At 44.0% G+C, this 16,897-nt stretch overlaps 1 protein-coding gene across 1 annotated transcript in view; it reads left to right on the forward strand.

Moving 5' to 3' along the window:
- The window catches only part of CLGN (calmegin), a 2,483,974-nt gene that overhangs the window by 136,746 nt on the left and 2,330,331 nt on the right, over positions 1 to 16,897 (forward strand). The window lies entirely within an intron of this gene.

The following is a 16,897-nucleotide window of genomic DNA, read 5'->3' on the forward strand; positions in this document are numbered from 1 at the left end:
TATTCCACCAGTCCCTACACACCTTAAAATTGACGGCTTGGCTCCTCCTCTTCCGACGATAGTCAGGAGTCATACATTGGATCCAGATGTTGTTCACATATTATCTTCGGCCCATAAGTCTGCTACGAAGAAACTGTATTCTAGCAAATGGAAAAGATTTGCTATTTGGGCTCAACTCCGGGGCCTGGACCCCATTTCTATTCCCGTGGCAGAAGTGCTAAAATTTCTGACTTCTCTTTTCAATCAAGGCTCTTCAGTTTCTACCATCAAGGTACAATTGGCAGCAATTTCTAATTTTCACGAATCCATGGACCCACCTTTAATGAGCAACAGATTGTGTAAGACCTTCTTGAAAGGTGCTACTCTATTAAGACCTCCGATTTCTCATCCTGCACCTCCATGGGATCTCGATATAGTGTTACGCGCCTTGACTTCTTTTCCCTTTGAACCGGCAGCTACATGTGATCTAAAGTTTCTATCATGGAAGACAGCCTTTCTCGTGGCGATTACTTCTGCCAGAAGAGTTTCAGAGCTTCAGGCTTTGTCAGTAAAACCCCCGTACTTGGTTTTTCACAAAGACAGAGTATCCCTCAGGCCAAATCTTTCCTTTGTCCCTAAAGTTTGTTCTAGTTTCTGCTTACAGCAATCGTTAGAGCTTCCAGTTTTTTTCCCAAAATACTCTAACAAAGCGGAGTTCATATTCCACACACTAGATGTCCACAGACAGTTACGTTTTTATCTAGATAGGACCAAACAATCAAGGAAAACAGATCAGTTGTTTGTATCCTTTGCAGACAATAAATTGGGCAAAGCTGTCACAAAGGTCACTATTGCCAAATGGATCAAGGACTGTATTACTCAAGCTTATTTTTATTCCGACAAAGAGCTTACCGCCTCTGTCAAAGCTCATTCTACAAGGGCTATGGCTACTTCGATAGCATTTCATTCTAAGCTTGCTATTAGTGACATTTGTGCTGCGGCTACATGGTCTTCCCCGCACACCTTTATTTCCCACTACAAATTAGATGTGGCATCTAGAGGACGAGCTTCATTTGGTTCCACAGTGCTCAGGAGTGTTTTCCAATTAGCTACCCGGGATTTAGGTGCTAGGGACGCTGTCCCATCAATACAGAATGTAGGCGAGATAGGATCACATAACATCTTTTAGTTATGTACTCACCATAACTTTAGATGTTTGGGATCCATCTCGCCTACATTCCTAATAACCCACCCTCCTTCCCCCTTCCTTGGAGATCAGAGGATATCAGAAGGTCCGAATCCTGTTGTTTCATCTTGAAACATCTAACAATGTTATATAATCAAGTTATGCATGTGTGAATGAATGCGGACAAACAAGATCTGGGGGATTAGTGGTGGTGCATCCTGGGATAAAGATAGCTCAGCCAATAAGAGGCCTCGCTCTATAGCATAAGCGTGCCGAGTCGGAGCCGAGGGATCGGCTCCGAACCCATCAGTACAGAATGTAGGCAAGATGGATCCCAAACATCTAAAGTTATGGTGAGTACATAACTAAAAGTTTTCTAATGCACTATTGCACTTTGAAAGCTGGCACCCTGAACACCAGAAAAAGGCCCTGGTTAAAGACCAGTATGTCAGGGTTGCCAGGATGGTCTCAGAGGACGATGATTTTCAAAAAGAATGTGAGACACTAAAGGGCATGTTAGTAAAAAGAGGGTACCCCCCCCCCCGTTTTGTTAATATTATTGAGAACAAAGTTAAACACAAAAGGCACACTGGGTACATTGTTAAATTGCTATCTGGCAACACTGAGTCTGTTGGGACCCCTCGTTTAGAGCACGATAGGTAATCTAGGGCCTTGACTATATCTTATACACTTGGTTTCTATGACATCAGGAAAATAATTGAGAAATTTTGAGAAATTTTTGTTATGGATGATGAGAGTGTTGAGGTCCTTGGTGATAAACCAGTTGTGGTTTTTAAAAAAAGACACCTGCTTCAAGGGCCTTTAGGTCTTAAAAATGGGGGTTGCTTTAAATGTGGTAGGTGTGCTCACTGCCCGTCTGTTGTGGACAGAGGGGAGATCTTCATTAAGAACTACGAGTTTAGTTACCCAAAGAAAAGGTATTACTGCTTTTCAAAAGGGGTAGTGTTTGTTGCTTTGTGTGACTCATATGATGGATTTTATGTGGGTAAAACTAAGAGGTCCCACAAGCAATGGGTTTATGAACATGGCTATGAAATTAGACAGAAAAACAACAAAAATGTGTTGTACAAGCATATAGAGATGTTCCCTTTGCACAAGTTTAAGTTTTGTGCCATTGATCATGCTGACCTGGGTTCAAGGGGTGGACCGTTGGAAGAGTTTTTTGAACCTCTTGAATTAAAGTAGCAAAATAAACTTAATGGCAGTAAAAAACCTGGGCTTAATGACAGGGTCAGTATCATGGCTCTACTGAAACTGAAGTTTTTGTATTTTTTATGAGTGATTACTAACTAACAATGAGTGGTTTTGTGTTGTGGTTCTTTTAAAATGTGTTGTACCTTGTCATGTAATTCATTGTTAATTTCCTGGGGGAAATGATGTAACTAATTTGTAGGGTGGGATGGGTTATTTAAGCAGTGTTTTGTACTTTGTATTTGTATCCTGATGAAGTCAGTGGAGTCTGACGAAAGTGCTTAATTGAACAAAGAAGAGTTTTCCTTTTATCCGGATCTGTGGTATTGTTGGCTGCCTACTTCATTATCAGTTTAACCAAATAGGATGGGTTAATTCAAGCACAAAAAGGGAAACTGGCCAGGCTTAAAATGGTCTGCAAGGGCAGCTAGCATAGTCCTTCATTACGAACCTAGGTATGTGTACAACATACATAGATGTACACACACACACACACACACACACACACACACACACACACACACACACACACTCACATATATCCATCTATTCATAACCCGTTTACCCTTTTTTTGCACATGGGGTCAGGGTGTCACAGACATACACACACGCACGCGCGCGCGTGTGTGTGTGTGTGTGTGTGTGTATATATATATATATATATATATATATATATATATATATATACACACATATATATATATATATGTGTGTGTGTATGTGTGTATATATATATGTGTGTATGTGTGTGTATATGTATATATATATATATATATATATATAAATATATATATGTATGAATTTAGGACTATCTACTGAACACCCACAACACCGAAACTAAAATGGCCGAACACACTTTAGCAAAAGTGCTGTTCACTGAAAAAGCACCTTCGCTAAAGTGTACAAAAAAAAATAAATGCGTTTGAATTGTAAAATGGAAATGAATAAATGCATTTGAATTGTAAAATTGGAAAAATAAACAAATGCGTTTGAATTGTACTCATCTTATTTCTTGTTTTTTAATGAAAGAAAACTGTTTGTTTGTGTCTTTCGGCTTTTCCCGGTTAGGGGTCGCCACAGCGGAACTCCGGTCCGCTAATGATTGGCAGTAGATTTTTACGTGCTGGCTTGCCGGGCCTAAAGCACAGCCTTCAACGAAGGAACGCCCATTCACGCATGTCGCCACACAGAAGACGCTCTAACTGAGAATCAAACGGGCAGTGTCTAACTGTAAGGCGACAACGCTACTGCAGCACCACCACCGCAGTATAATGAAAGAAAACTGTAAATGTGAATATTTACCAACTAAGTTTCTTGTTGCAAGGAGCAACAGCACCTTAACTTCACATTTAGATGTATCTGTAGTATTTTCACTGTAATTTCTTGGTGTAGTAGTAAAGTAAAAGGAAGAACTATTGCCTGAAAGTGTACCAATTGTTGTCCTCAGTATCCTGCATTTCTGTTTTCCTGCTTTGTGAATTATTGCCTTGTGTATGTCTGCACTGTGCTGTTGTTAACTACTGTTGTTCTGCATTACTTTATGCATAGGTGTAAACACTGCTGTATTCTTAGCTAGCTATGTGTGTAAGATACTCATAAAATGGAAATTAATGCTAGGTATACTGTCTCTGCCTACCTGTATTACTTTTTTTCTCTCTACCCATGGTATTTTTGTCTCTTGCTCTTTTTCTGAATTACTTGCTCATAACTAATCTCCCTCCTCTCTGTTTTTATAGCCCTAGTGGATATTTCCCTGCGGTTTTCTCCTGGCCACAGTACAGGCAACACAGGTTTGAGGACCTTAACAGATACCCTGCAACTCTAACTATTGGTCTGGAAGCCACCATTTTAAGCTTAAAATAATACCACTGAAGTATGTGTCCCAGTAAATAACTACTACATAAGCTAATCTTTTAATTAATGCTAGACGTTATAAGCACAACAAGAATTTACAGTGTTTTTTTTTTGCTAGTCACCACGAAAAGCAGATGCCAGCAGCTCCTGTCCTTTCTCTTTGGTTACCCACTATCGCCATACTGTTTCTGTGTATATTCTCCTGTTCTGTACTTTACCCTTCCTCAAATTCATTTCTAGCCTCACTCATAATTGCCTTTCCTAGTGCACTTGCCCTATTTTACTGTCTTCAGACTCTTACATATTAATGTTTTTTTTTTTATTTTTTTCCCTGCTTTTAGCTGCTAGTAATACCGCTCTCTCCCCCTCCAAATCCCCTCTCTATTGTAGCTTATTTTAACCATACAGCACTGGGTTTGCTTCAAGTAAATTTACGTGTGTAGCTTGAGGCCAGTGTCTTTTTGTAAGCTTACTTCTGCACATATTTTATTTCTTTTTATTTTATTTCTGGTGACTATACCTTTAGAAACTTTATATCCTTGTCTCTCAAGCTAGTTTTTCACTATCTTTTTCTGATTGTTTCTATGACTTCATCTTGACCAGGGTGCTAGCCCCACTTCATTTGCTCCCCTACCCTACCCCCATTCCCACCCCATTACAATTACCTTTGTACCTAACTATCCTGCCCCTTCCTGTCCCACTAGCCACTACAATTCCACTTCCTGCCTATTGCCACAACCACCTTACTAATCTGTCAATTTTGTCAGCACCACTTCCTCTATACCACTGTCTCTCTACCTACTCTATCTGACCATATTTTATTCCAACGTGTATTATTTTCTAATATCTTCTACACTACTTATTCTCTCTATCTCCCCTCCTTACCACTCCAATCTCTCTGACCCACTCCTATGTTCACCATCTTCTCACTCACGCAACATATATCCAACTACTTCATCTTTTACTATCTCTGCTAATCTCTTTACTACCTCTACCTCAAGTCTATGTAAGCTACCCATAATACAGTTTTTTAAACCTTCCCACAAAACTATGCAAACTCCATCTAGCATCTACTACACACTCTCTCCTCACTAAAAACTTACTTTGTTCTGGAGATATCCACCCCAACCCTGGCCCCTTTTCCCTCCCCAAAACTTCCTCTACACTGCCCCCATCTTACTCCTCTAACAGTCACCAACCTCAGTCACAACAATCATCTCCATCCAAATACTTAACTATTTACTTATTGAATATTCAGAGTCTAGCAAATAAAGTCACTGAGCTGCACTCATGGATAGCTCTCAGTACCCCTCACATCCTCTCCCTATCTGAAACCTGGCTCAAGCCACAAATCTCAAATAGTGAAATACTCCCACCAGGTTATAATATCTTCCGATCTGATAGACCTATAAAAAAAGGTGGTGGCGTGGCCATCCTCTACTCAAACATTCTTAACCTCTCACCATACCCTTCCCTAATTCCTGACTTCCTCCCAGCTGAAATCATCATCCTTAACTGCCATCTGAATCCCCACAAAAAGCTTGCAATTGCCTCTATCTGCCTTCCTCCTGGTAACAATCTGCCCATTCTTGAAAACATCCTATCTTGGTTCTTCCACAACATAGCATATGAGACACTTATCCTTGGTGATGTCAACATTGATTGGTCCAAACTCACAACTAACTCCCCCCAACTCAGTATCCACCTACATGGCCTCCACCAACTTATAACATCTCCCACTCGCTTCCATAAAACTTCCACTTCCAGCTCCATCATAGACTGGATCCTTACCAATTCCCCCCACCAATACCACAATTCCACCACCTTACCTGACTCCCTCAGTGATCATCTCCCTACCACCATCTTAAGACACTTCTCCCATATTCCTAAACCCCACCTAATCAAAGACTGTTGAAAACTATCAACTTTCAATTCATCCCAATTTAACTCCATTCTCCACAACATAGATTGGTCCATCCTAAAACACCTCCCACCTAAACGATACTGTAAACACTTTCAATAGCATCTTCATGAATACTCTAAACTCCTTAGCTCCCTCTAGGAAGATCAGAGTAAAATCAAACCATGCTCCCATGGCTCTCCAAAGAGACTAGATCCCTTAGGAAACAAAGAGAGTGTGCTCGGAAAACATGGACTAAAACTAAACAACCACCTTTTCTTCAAAAATACAGGCAACTGAGGAACCTTGCAAAAAAACATACAACTAATGAGAAAAAGTTATACTATAGCTCTGCTCAGCTTAACAACAAATCCAATCCTTGAAAATTTTGGTCAACTCTCAACAACATCCTCTATCCTGGAAAGCCCGCTAATCCCTCCCCATACCCTAACTCTTCCTCTCAGGAAACAGCTACCCTCCTGAATGAACACTTTATCTCTTCCATCCAAAATCTGGTAACCTCTAAGCCACACTCTACTTCGACACCCACCTCTCCAAGTCTCACTAACACAACTTTGTTTTCTTTTGAGCCAGTACCCATTACTTACATCAAATCTCTACTACTCAAGTTAAAGCCTTGCTCTCCTTCCACTGACAATCTATCTCCTACATTCCTCAAACTTGCTGCTGACTCTATTGCCTATCCTATAGCTATACTAATTAATCGATTATTCTGGAATCAACTGTCCCCACCCTTTGGAAATCTTTCTTCACTATCCCTCTTCATAAATGTGGAAACTTCACTGACCCTCAAACTACCAACCCATTGCCATTCTGTCCCCCCTCTCCAAGATATTAGAAAAATGTATTCACTCACAGCTTCTCAATCACCTCCTCACACACCACTTACTTATCCCTACCCAACATGGATTTCCTCCTCACCACAACACCACCACTGCCCTCCTGTCCTTCACTCATATCATTGCAGAGGCCCTAGACAACAATAAACTCATTTCCTGTCTCTTCCTAGATCTCTCCAAAGCCTTCAATACTGTGTCTCATCCTCTACTACTGTCCAAACTTGCAAATTTCCACCTATCCCCTTCCGCACTTGCCTGGTTTAATAGTTGCCTATCTGGCAGGGAACAATCTGTCAAATGGCTCTCATCCTCCTCACCTTTCCTTCCCATCTCCACTGGTGTTCCCCAAGGCTCCATCTTGGGACCCCTTTTGTTTAACATCTTCATCAATGATCTTTACACCTCATGCAAAGAATCCTCCCTTATTCAGTATGCCGACGACTCCACACTTATATCCACCTGAAATAACATTCCTGAACTACACTCCCTGACCCAACAGGCCCTACTGTCCACTGAATAATGGCTCTCTCACAACCTGCTGATCATAAATCCCAAAAAGACCAAACTCCTACTTTTCCTTCTCCGTTCTCTTTCTCATCACAAAACCTCCTTATTTATTACATATTCTAACAATGCAACTATCCAGCCTGACACCCACACAAAACTCCTAGGGGCCATTATCGATGACAAACTCAAGTTCAACCTACTCCAATCCCTTTACTCCAATGTATAAAAAAGCATACCAGTAACTAGGTCTGCTATATCGGAAAAAAAATTCCTAACCCCTGATCTAGACTTACCCTGGGCCAGGCACTCCTCCTCCCCTCCCTCTTATACGCCACCCCAGTTCTTACCAGTATCCAGGCCTCCACTCTAAACAAACTCCAACAGACGTACCATAAAATAGCCAGATTCATTACTAACTCCCCATACAACTCACACCACTGCATTTCTTTAAACTCTCTTCAATGGCTTGAACTTCCCCAATTTCTGGAAATTGATATGATATGATAATATCTTATCAATTTCATATGCTACACTCTATTCTTTATAAACCCTCCTTCTGTCCATATCTATCTTCCTTAGTCTCCATCTACATCCCATCCTGGACCCTCCGTACTTCTAACCAACAATTACTTGATATCTACCACCCAAAAAGATCAGTAGTCAAACTACTCTACAAACACTCCCTTGCCCATGCTTGGAACAAACTTCCCCTTGACTTACGTTCAATCTCCCACACCTCACACTTTAAAAATGAACTAAAAGCTTATTTTCTCAATTCCAGAACCTGCCCTTGCCATGACCCTACCTAATCTTCCTTTCCTTTATGTACCCTCAAAAGGACCATACTTAGTACCTCATTACACCTCTCTCTCCAATGTGTCTACTATGCATTTGCATAATTTTATACAAACAAAGAATGTTTATTGTTGGCCTATTGAACTATATCAATGTAAAATTGTTACATCTGAAGTAGTTACTTCATTTGCTCTGCAACCTGTGGGTATCGGATCCGACCTCGGATCCAAGCTGGCAGTTTTACTAGCTAAAAGATCTGAGCTCCTGGCTCCTCCCCTTTACCCATAATCCCCTGCTACATGCTCCCTTTCCTCAGATCTCGTTTGCCGCGGCTGAAAGAAGCTTCTAGTGAAGAGCTCCAAAGGCGTGGGTGAGAACTTTCCAGTTTGTATTTCAAGAATGTCAGAGAAAAGTTGACCTTTAGGTAGTGTGTGAGTGATTTAGTCTCCAATCGTCGAGTGATAGCCTTAGTTTAAATCTTTTGTGGTAAATTTAGCTTATTTTTATGTTTTCCTCCCCTTAGTGTGTAAGTATGTTTAGTGTGATGGCTGAAGGGCCCAAAGCCGTTTTTTCTAAATGCACTGAGTGTGGCCATAAGCTTTCCCCAGCTGATGGCCACACTAGTACGTTTTGTGTCTGGGGGTGGCCCACTTGTCCACCAGCTGCCAGATATGTGCAGCGTTCAACCTCCGGGCCATCAGGGATAGGAAGAACAAGTTGATCCTGGCGGGTTTGTTACCGCAGGACACTTCTTCTTCCTCTCCCTATAAGTTACAGGCTGCTACTGCAGCCCCCGTGCCTTTAGATCCCCCGACTCTGCCTGGGACTCGACCTCCCTCTTCTGTGCAGGGTTCAGGGGACATTTCTGCCTCTACCAGAGAGAAGAGGCACAAAGAAAAGGAAAAACATAGAAGCCACAAGAGGCGGGCTGAGACTCATCCCTCAGCCCCGCCATCTAAAGTTGCTAGTCCCTCTATGAGGGCTTCCGGATTCTCTCCCTCTCGGCTCCATTCAACTTGTTTCTCGCCGGAGCCGGAGGAGGAGGACCGATCTCCCTCGAGGTCGTCAAGGCGGCCCTCCCGGTCCGCCTCGACGACCTCTTCTAGATCTACAAGAAGCCTGACCAACGTGGACATGGATCGCATGATGCGTTGATTTTTGCAGACTCAGATGCAGATGGGGGTGCTCCTGCCTCCCCCCCCCGGGGGGGGGGAGAGCAGCCCCTCTTTTTGCCCCGATAGCTCCTTCTCTAACCCGTTTTCCAGTTTCGGAGTCATCGGATGCGGGCCCTTTCGGAACCGGGGAGTTGTCAGTGCCGATAGTTCTGGTAACTTCGCCGCCGACTGTACCCCCGAGCGTGTCAGATCCTATCTCTCGGTGCCAAGAGCCGAGCGTCGGATCCGTAGGTGTGGGTGTGTCTTTGGCGCCGTTCAGGTCGGAGCAGACTTCCCTCTCGGATCTGACCGCGTCGGCTCCGACACCGATCCCTACTTCGGAGCCGAGGAGGCTGCTTTCGGGGCCTGGGGAAAATGGCTCGCCTTTGGCATTTGAGGTAGTGGAGAGGGTTCTGTCGAGACTTTCCAGATCCCCCGTCTGGGCGACGGATCCTCCCGCCACCCCCATGTGCATTTGGGTGTATCCTCCATCATCCGACCACTGGGACAGCCTGCCCTGACCCTCCAGTTAGTTCCCTTAGAGGAACAGGACCCCGTAGGTGAGCCCTTCTCGGATACTCCCACCGAGGAGGTCCCTCGCAAACGGAAGTGTAAAAGGAGGCACCTGGACTCCCCGGAGTCCCTCACGGAAGACACGGATTTGGATGAAGTGGAAGGTTCCCCAAGGTCACCCCCTTCCTTTGGAGACATCATGGAAATGTTGCCAATTAGAGGAGGGTGGTTTGCCCAAAAACCTTCCTCGGACGAGTCCGTGTTTCTGGAGGCATTTGAGGCAGGCCTGTCTACCTCCTGCGTGTCCCCCCCCCGGCTGTCCCCCTGGTAGACTTAATTACTATCAGGGCGTGGAATGAGCCGGACACCGTTGAGCCAATTCCAAGAAGGCCAGATAAAATTCTTAGCCCTCCCCCTGATAGACAGGCCTGGTCTAAGGGTTCACCTGTGGATGCCATGTTGGTGGCGGCTGCCACAAAGAAGGAACTCGCATAGGAGAGTTCCTCGGTCCATCCTCCGGATAAGGAATCTCAGACGTTGAACCGCATTGGGAAGCGAATATTCGCTTCAGCCACCTTCTCTGTAAGGGTGCTGAACTACATGGCACGCATCATCAGACTCCAGCGAGACCTAATAAAGGAATACGCTGCAGCTCCACCGGAGTCCATGATGGTCGAGGATAAGAGGACTTTCTCGACTCGTATGGCCACTCTAAAGTCTATATCTAACACGTCTATGCGGCTACTCTCCCATGCTACGGAGGGAGCCGCTGGAGCTAGCGGAGCAGGGGTCATCTTGCGCCGTCACGCCTGGCTCCGCCTTTGCAATTTTGCATAACCCTTTAAGGCGTCCTTTGCGAACGCGCCTTTTGACAGTTCTTCGCTCTTTGGCAAGACCGTCTGCGAGAAGCAGGTCTAAAGCGAAAAGGACGGGAAGACGCTGTCTGCCGTCGGGGTCCGCTTCTCTAATCCCCAGCGATCCATTTCCAGGAATCAAAGGGGACAAAAGAAGATGTGGTTCCGGAAGTCTCAGCAGTCCCGCCCAGCTTCGGACCCCTCGTCCTTCAGAGGCAGAGGAGGACAAGGTGGACGCCGGCCCAGAGGCAGAGGGGGGACGCGTAACTTCGGGTCTAGAGAACCGTTCTCGGACAGGCCCATGCAAAAGCCCTGAGGGTTTACCCAGCTGTCCCTCTCTGGAGGCAGTCGGGGGGCATTTATCGGAGCACCTACTAAATTGGGAGTCCATCACGACGGATCGATGGGTGCTCCGAATCATATCCAGAGGTTATTCCATTCCCTTCCTAAGTCTCTCCCCCCCCCATGAAGAGTCTCCCCGATGTCCCACCCAATCAAAGGGAGGTGGCAGCTTCAGAGATTTCGAAGCTGCTAGAAAAAAGAGCCATCCAGCGCATCCCCCCAGACCAGTTCGGATTGGGCTGTTACTCCAGGTTCTTTTTAGTGCCAAAAAAGACGGGGGACTTATGACCGATTCTAGATCTTTCTTCCCTGAACCTGTTCATTCCCAAAGAGAAATTCCGGATGGTCACTCTTCAATCAATTCTCCCCCTCCTTTGGGAGAATGACTGGATGTGCTCCATAGACCTCAAGGATGCGTACTACCACATTTTGATGGACAGACGATCCAGGATGTTTCTCCGCTTCCGGCTGGGAGCCAGTCATTATCAATTCAGGGGTCTTCCATTCGGCCTCACCTCAGCCCCCAGGGTGTTCACCAAGGTCATGGCAGTGGTTGCAGCCCACCTGAGACTCCAGGGCATTCAGGTCTTTCCATACCTGGACGACTGGCTCCTCACCGCCTCCAACAGGCATCAACTTTGTGTTGCCAGGGATTATGCTCTAACTCTTGCCCAGAGTTTGGGCATTTCGGTAAACCTTCAAAAGTCCTTTCTTCACCCTGTGCAGGTTCTGGAATTTATAGGGGCCAAATTGGACACTCGCCTCTTTCGGGCCCTACTAACTTCAGACAGGGTGAACAGTTTGTCATGTCAGGTTATAGCCCTCCTTCAGAAACCGGCTCCATCGGCAGAGTTAGTCCTGAGAGCACTAGGCTCTATGGCGGCGGCAATCAGTCTTTGCCTACACGCGCGTCTATGAATGAGGATTCTGCAATGGACCCTTCAAGTCCAATGGTCTCTGTTGCTACATCCGTTGAACACCCCTGTTCCCCTGAGCAGGGCTTGCAGGGACTCCCTCCTCTGGTGGCTTCGCTCACGGGAGCTGCGGGAAGGGAGACCCTTCGTGATGCCTCCGCCCCAAGCCACGTTGACCACGGATGCTTCTCGCCTCGGGTGGGAGGGCATTCTTTGGGCAGAACCGTCCAAGGCACGTGGACCCCCTTAGAGACCGCTTTGCATATCAGTGTCCTAGAGATGAAGGCGGTGCTTCTGGCATTGCAAGCTCTCCACGACCTTCTTCCTCTAGGGACTATTGCGGTTCAAACAGACAACATGGCGGTAGTCTGGTACATAAACAAACAGGGAGGGACCAGATCTTATCCCCTTTGTTGGGAGGCTATGAGAGTTTGGGAGTGGGCGATATCCACCAACCGCTTTCTGGTAGCAACGCACATTCCGGGTCGGTCCAACATTCTGGCAGACAAACTGAGTCGCGTGATCCTCACACCGTACGAGTGGTCTCTGAAACCATCAGTTGCGAAACAGATCTTCCTCAAATGGGGTCTACCTTGCTGCAATCTTTTCACTTCTCCGTCAAACACAAAGTGCAGCGAGTTTTTCGCGATACTTCCCCCACCAGGGGAGAGCCCCAGAGATGCTCTGGTTCATGCTTGGCCACCCGGTCTCCTCTATGCTTATCCCCCCCTTCCTCTTTTGATGAAGTTCATTCAGAAAGCATGTCGGTTGGGGAGCAGAATTATCCTCATAGCCCCATTCTGGCCTCGCCAGATCTGGTTCCCTTCTCTGCGGTCTCACAATGTAGTTCCTCCATGGATCTTAGATCCCATTCCGGATCTGATTTTGCATCCCGCGGGATTGCAACCTCCGAACCTGGTAAACCTCAAGCTTGCGGCTTGGTTGATCCAGTTCCACTGATGGCAAGGACTCCCGGCATCTCATCATCAGTAAAGGCCATTCTGGTAGTGGCTCACAAGCCTGCTACCAGGAAAATTTACAGTAGTAAATGGAAGCATTTTTCTGTCTGGGCTAAGGACAAGGGCTTAGATCCCTTTACCGTCCCTATTCCGGCGGTTCTTGATTTTCTGTAACTGTAGATGCACTAGCTCACTGATGAAAAATGTGTTAAAGTACAATTGGCAGCCATTTCCCATTTTCATGTAGGGGATGGGCTGGGATCTTTAGCTTCTGCGAAGATATGCAAAACCTTATTGAAAGGTATTTTTCTATTGAAACCACCAGTTAAGACTGCGGTCCCACCATGGGACCTAACTTTGGTTTTACAAGCATTTGACAAGCCCACCTTTTGAGCCTGCCGTCTCGGTTCCATTAAAGTTCTTATCATGGAAAACAGCCTTTCTAGTTGCTATTACTTCAGCCTGGAGGGGAACTTTAAGCCCTTTGCATGAAACCCCCTTATCTAATCTTTCATAGGGATAGAGTGTCTCTCAGGACTAACCCTTCCTTCTTACCAAAGGTGGCTTCGGAGTCAAATATTAATCAGTCGATTAATTTACCAGTGTTCTTTCCCAACTTTCAGAACAAAGGGGGATACAAATTACACAAGATGAATGTACATAGACAACTACGTTTACTTGCACAGGACGAAGGATGCTCACAAGGCTGATCAATTGTTTGTGTCCTTTGCCAAATCTGCTCTGGGTAGAGCTATTACCAAAGTTACCTTAGCAAATTGGATTTCACAGTGCATCTTTCATGTGTATGTAGCCTCAGGTAAACCTGCTCCTGTCGGAGTCCATGCCCACTCAACCCGATCCATAGCCACATCAGCAGCCTTCTGGTCCAGGGTTTCCCTGGACGACATATGTTCAGCAGCTACTTGGTCCTCTTCCCATACATTCATTTCTCATTATAAATTGGATATGATATCCAGGTGTAGGGCTTCCTTTGGCTCCGCGGTGCTTCGGAATATCCTTCCTTGAGGGCCTCCCAAGGTTTTAGGTAGCTGGGGACTCTGTCCCACAGGTTGGAGAGCAAATGAAGTAACTACTTCAGATAAAGAAGTTATGTACTCACCATAACGTTCCATCTGAGTAGGTACTTCATTTGTCTGCAACCATCCATGCCCCCTAACCATTATCGTGGTTCCTGATCATGATTGAGATTGTTTCATGTGTTTAGGCATTACTTGGTCCTATGTCGAGGGTCTTAGTTGTTAGATTAAGCAAACTCGATCTGAGGAAAGGGAGCATGTAGCAGGGGATTATGGGTAAAGGGGAGGAGCCAGGAGCTTGGATCTTTTAGCTAGTAAAGCTGCCGGCTCGGATCCGAGGTCGGATCCGATACCCACAGGTTGCAGACAAATGAAGTACCTACTCAGATGGAACGTTATGGTGAGTACATAACTTCTTTTTAGCTTCTTTTTAATGCAACTTTAACTTTATGCATGTAACCCAACATATGTGAATCGTTTTGCCATAACTGCTATTATATCAGTATTGTTTAAAATTGTACTTGTTTTAAAATGTATTATTGGAGTTTTTCTCCTCGGGTCTCTACTGAAAATGGGCCACAAGCCCAGCTGGAAAAAACGGTTAACAAATGTCAGTAAATAAATAAATAAATAAAGATAAAATAAAAAAAAAACACAGAACTCACGTTTACGCAGGGGGGCAAGCCCCCCACACCCCCTATTTATATATTCTCACTCCGAGATCACAGTACACTGGGGAAAAGGGAATATTCCCTTATCCCCACTTTGCTGCGATCTCACCAACATCCATTTCCCCACGTGTTTCTCTTTTTAGCACACTTTCGCGAAAGTGCTTTTTCTTAAAAAGCACTTTTGCGAACGTGTGCTCGGCCATTTCACTTTCGGTGAAACAGTCATTCAGTAGACAGTACGGGTCCCATACATATATAATATATAAATGTATGTAAGTGTGTGTGTGTATATATATGTGTGTGTGTGTGTGTATATATGTATATATATATATATATATATATATATATATATATATATATATATGTATATATAAAATGTATACACAGACACACACACACACACACACACACACACACACACACACACACACACACAGAACCTCTCATGGGACTTATTATTGCTGACTACCTTTTATGGAGGCTAACATATTCCTGAAATCCTTTGTTTCTCTGGTTTTCTGATCTCATTCTTTTTTAGGTGCTTAGGACATGCTTGCAACAGTTATTTCAAGGATTATTCTCCTTTTCTACCCGCCTTGCCTGATGTTTCAAATTTGATTGTGAGTCAGGAGTTAGAATAAGCATTCTCAGCAAGGCAGCAAACTTTCAAATTGCATAGACAGGCGGTTTTCTTTAAGGGGAAAGATTTTCCTAAGATCTGGTACCCCTTCAGGAAACAGATGTCCCTCTCATTTTTTCTTTTTTTTACCTTTCCCACCCTTGTATTACGATTGCAAACAATGAATAAGGCCTAGACTTTGGGATCTGTGACACGAATTTCCTTCAGTCACTTAGAGATTGACTTTCATTTTAATGGTGTAACTGGCAATAGCTTTTATTTCCTCCTTGCCAAGAAATTTGTCGTAGAAAATTCTTTTGAATCCGCCTGTTCCCTCCTTTACAAGATCAAATCAAATAGTTATAAACCTTTTCCCCACATCAAAGTGGGAAAAGATTTTACTCATGTGTAGTTTCAAAGAAAGAAGGATTGTGGGAATTTGTCCTAGACTTTCCTCTTTCATTTCTTAAAGATTGCTTATGCACTTTATTTGATTCACTTTTTAACTGCTGTGTCACCCTTTTAATTGAAAGCACTTTTAAAAGATTTACTAATGCCTAGCTCCTGTAATAGCCATTTCTATTTTCAGGGGATTCACATTTTTATATTCAGAGGATTGCCTTATTTTTTGCGGACTGTTTCACAGGTTGTTGCAAATATTTCAGGATGTCTCCTGCACATATTCCTCATAATGGCCTCTGATCCTTAGCACATATTAGAATGTTATAAAGAGCTATTGGAGAGAATGTTCACCATATTGGTCACTGCTGCAGTAGCTTTAGCTATATGGGTTATTCCCTGCTAAGATGTAACAGCTGACCATCTTCCAAAGCTTAAGAGCACCTTTCAGGTATGCCCAAATCATTAGTCAGGTAGAATTTTTGCTTTTGAAGAGTGCTCCTCTTACAACATTTCGAGGCCTGACCTTTGGCTAACACTGTGCATTTGCTAGGCAGATAAGTTCTCTTCAGTTAAGAAATCTTCCACTTCTTAATTTTATATCAGAAAGTGAATGTTTTCTATGAAGTTAATGTTTTTAAGCTAGGAAATGTTTTTGATTGTCATTTGACTTTTGTTTGTTTTTAATGAGGAACATTTTTTACTTCTGTCAAAAAAAGTTGTTAAAAGTGAAACCATGTTTGTAATTGTTACTGCTGCATTAGCCTTTTGGTGATAAAGGTTGTATTGTGCCTAAAATACAACAACTGGTCAACTTCACAAAGCTGTGCCTCCCTCCCACATCTATACACTGACTGCTGCTTGATTAGTCCCATGGAGGGATATTACCAGTCAGAATGTAGAATTTTTTTTAAAACAAGAAACATCTTTATTAAATTTATCCTGTATGACACAGGCCATGTTACATTTATGTAAATGAAAGTAAACCATAGAGACACAATCTCATTTGCAAACATTATACATTCCAAACTGGGCCGACACAACCAACTGTAGCTGCAAATATTATATATCACTTTTAACATATCCTGTCAGCCAACAATTGCATAGTTCATTCAAATTCTGCCTTCTTTTAAACCTCTTTC

This window comes from Protopterus annectens, chromosome 2.part0, assembly GCF_019279795.1.
Source record: "Protopterus annectens isolate FY-2018-M chromosome 2.part0, PAN1.0, whole genome shotgun sequence".
Lineage (NCBI taxonomy): Eukaryota > Metazoa > Chordata > Ceratodontiformes > Protopteridae > Protopterus > Protopterus annectens.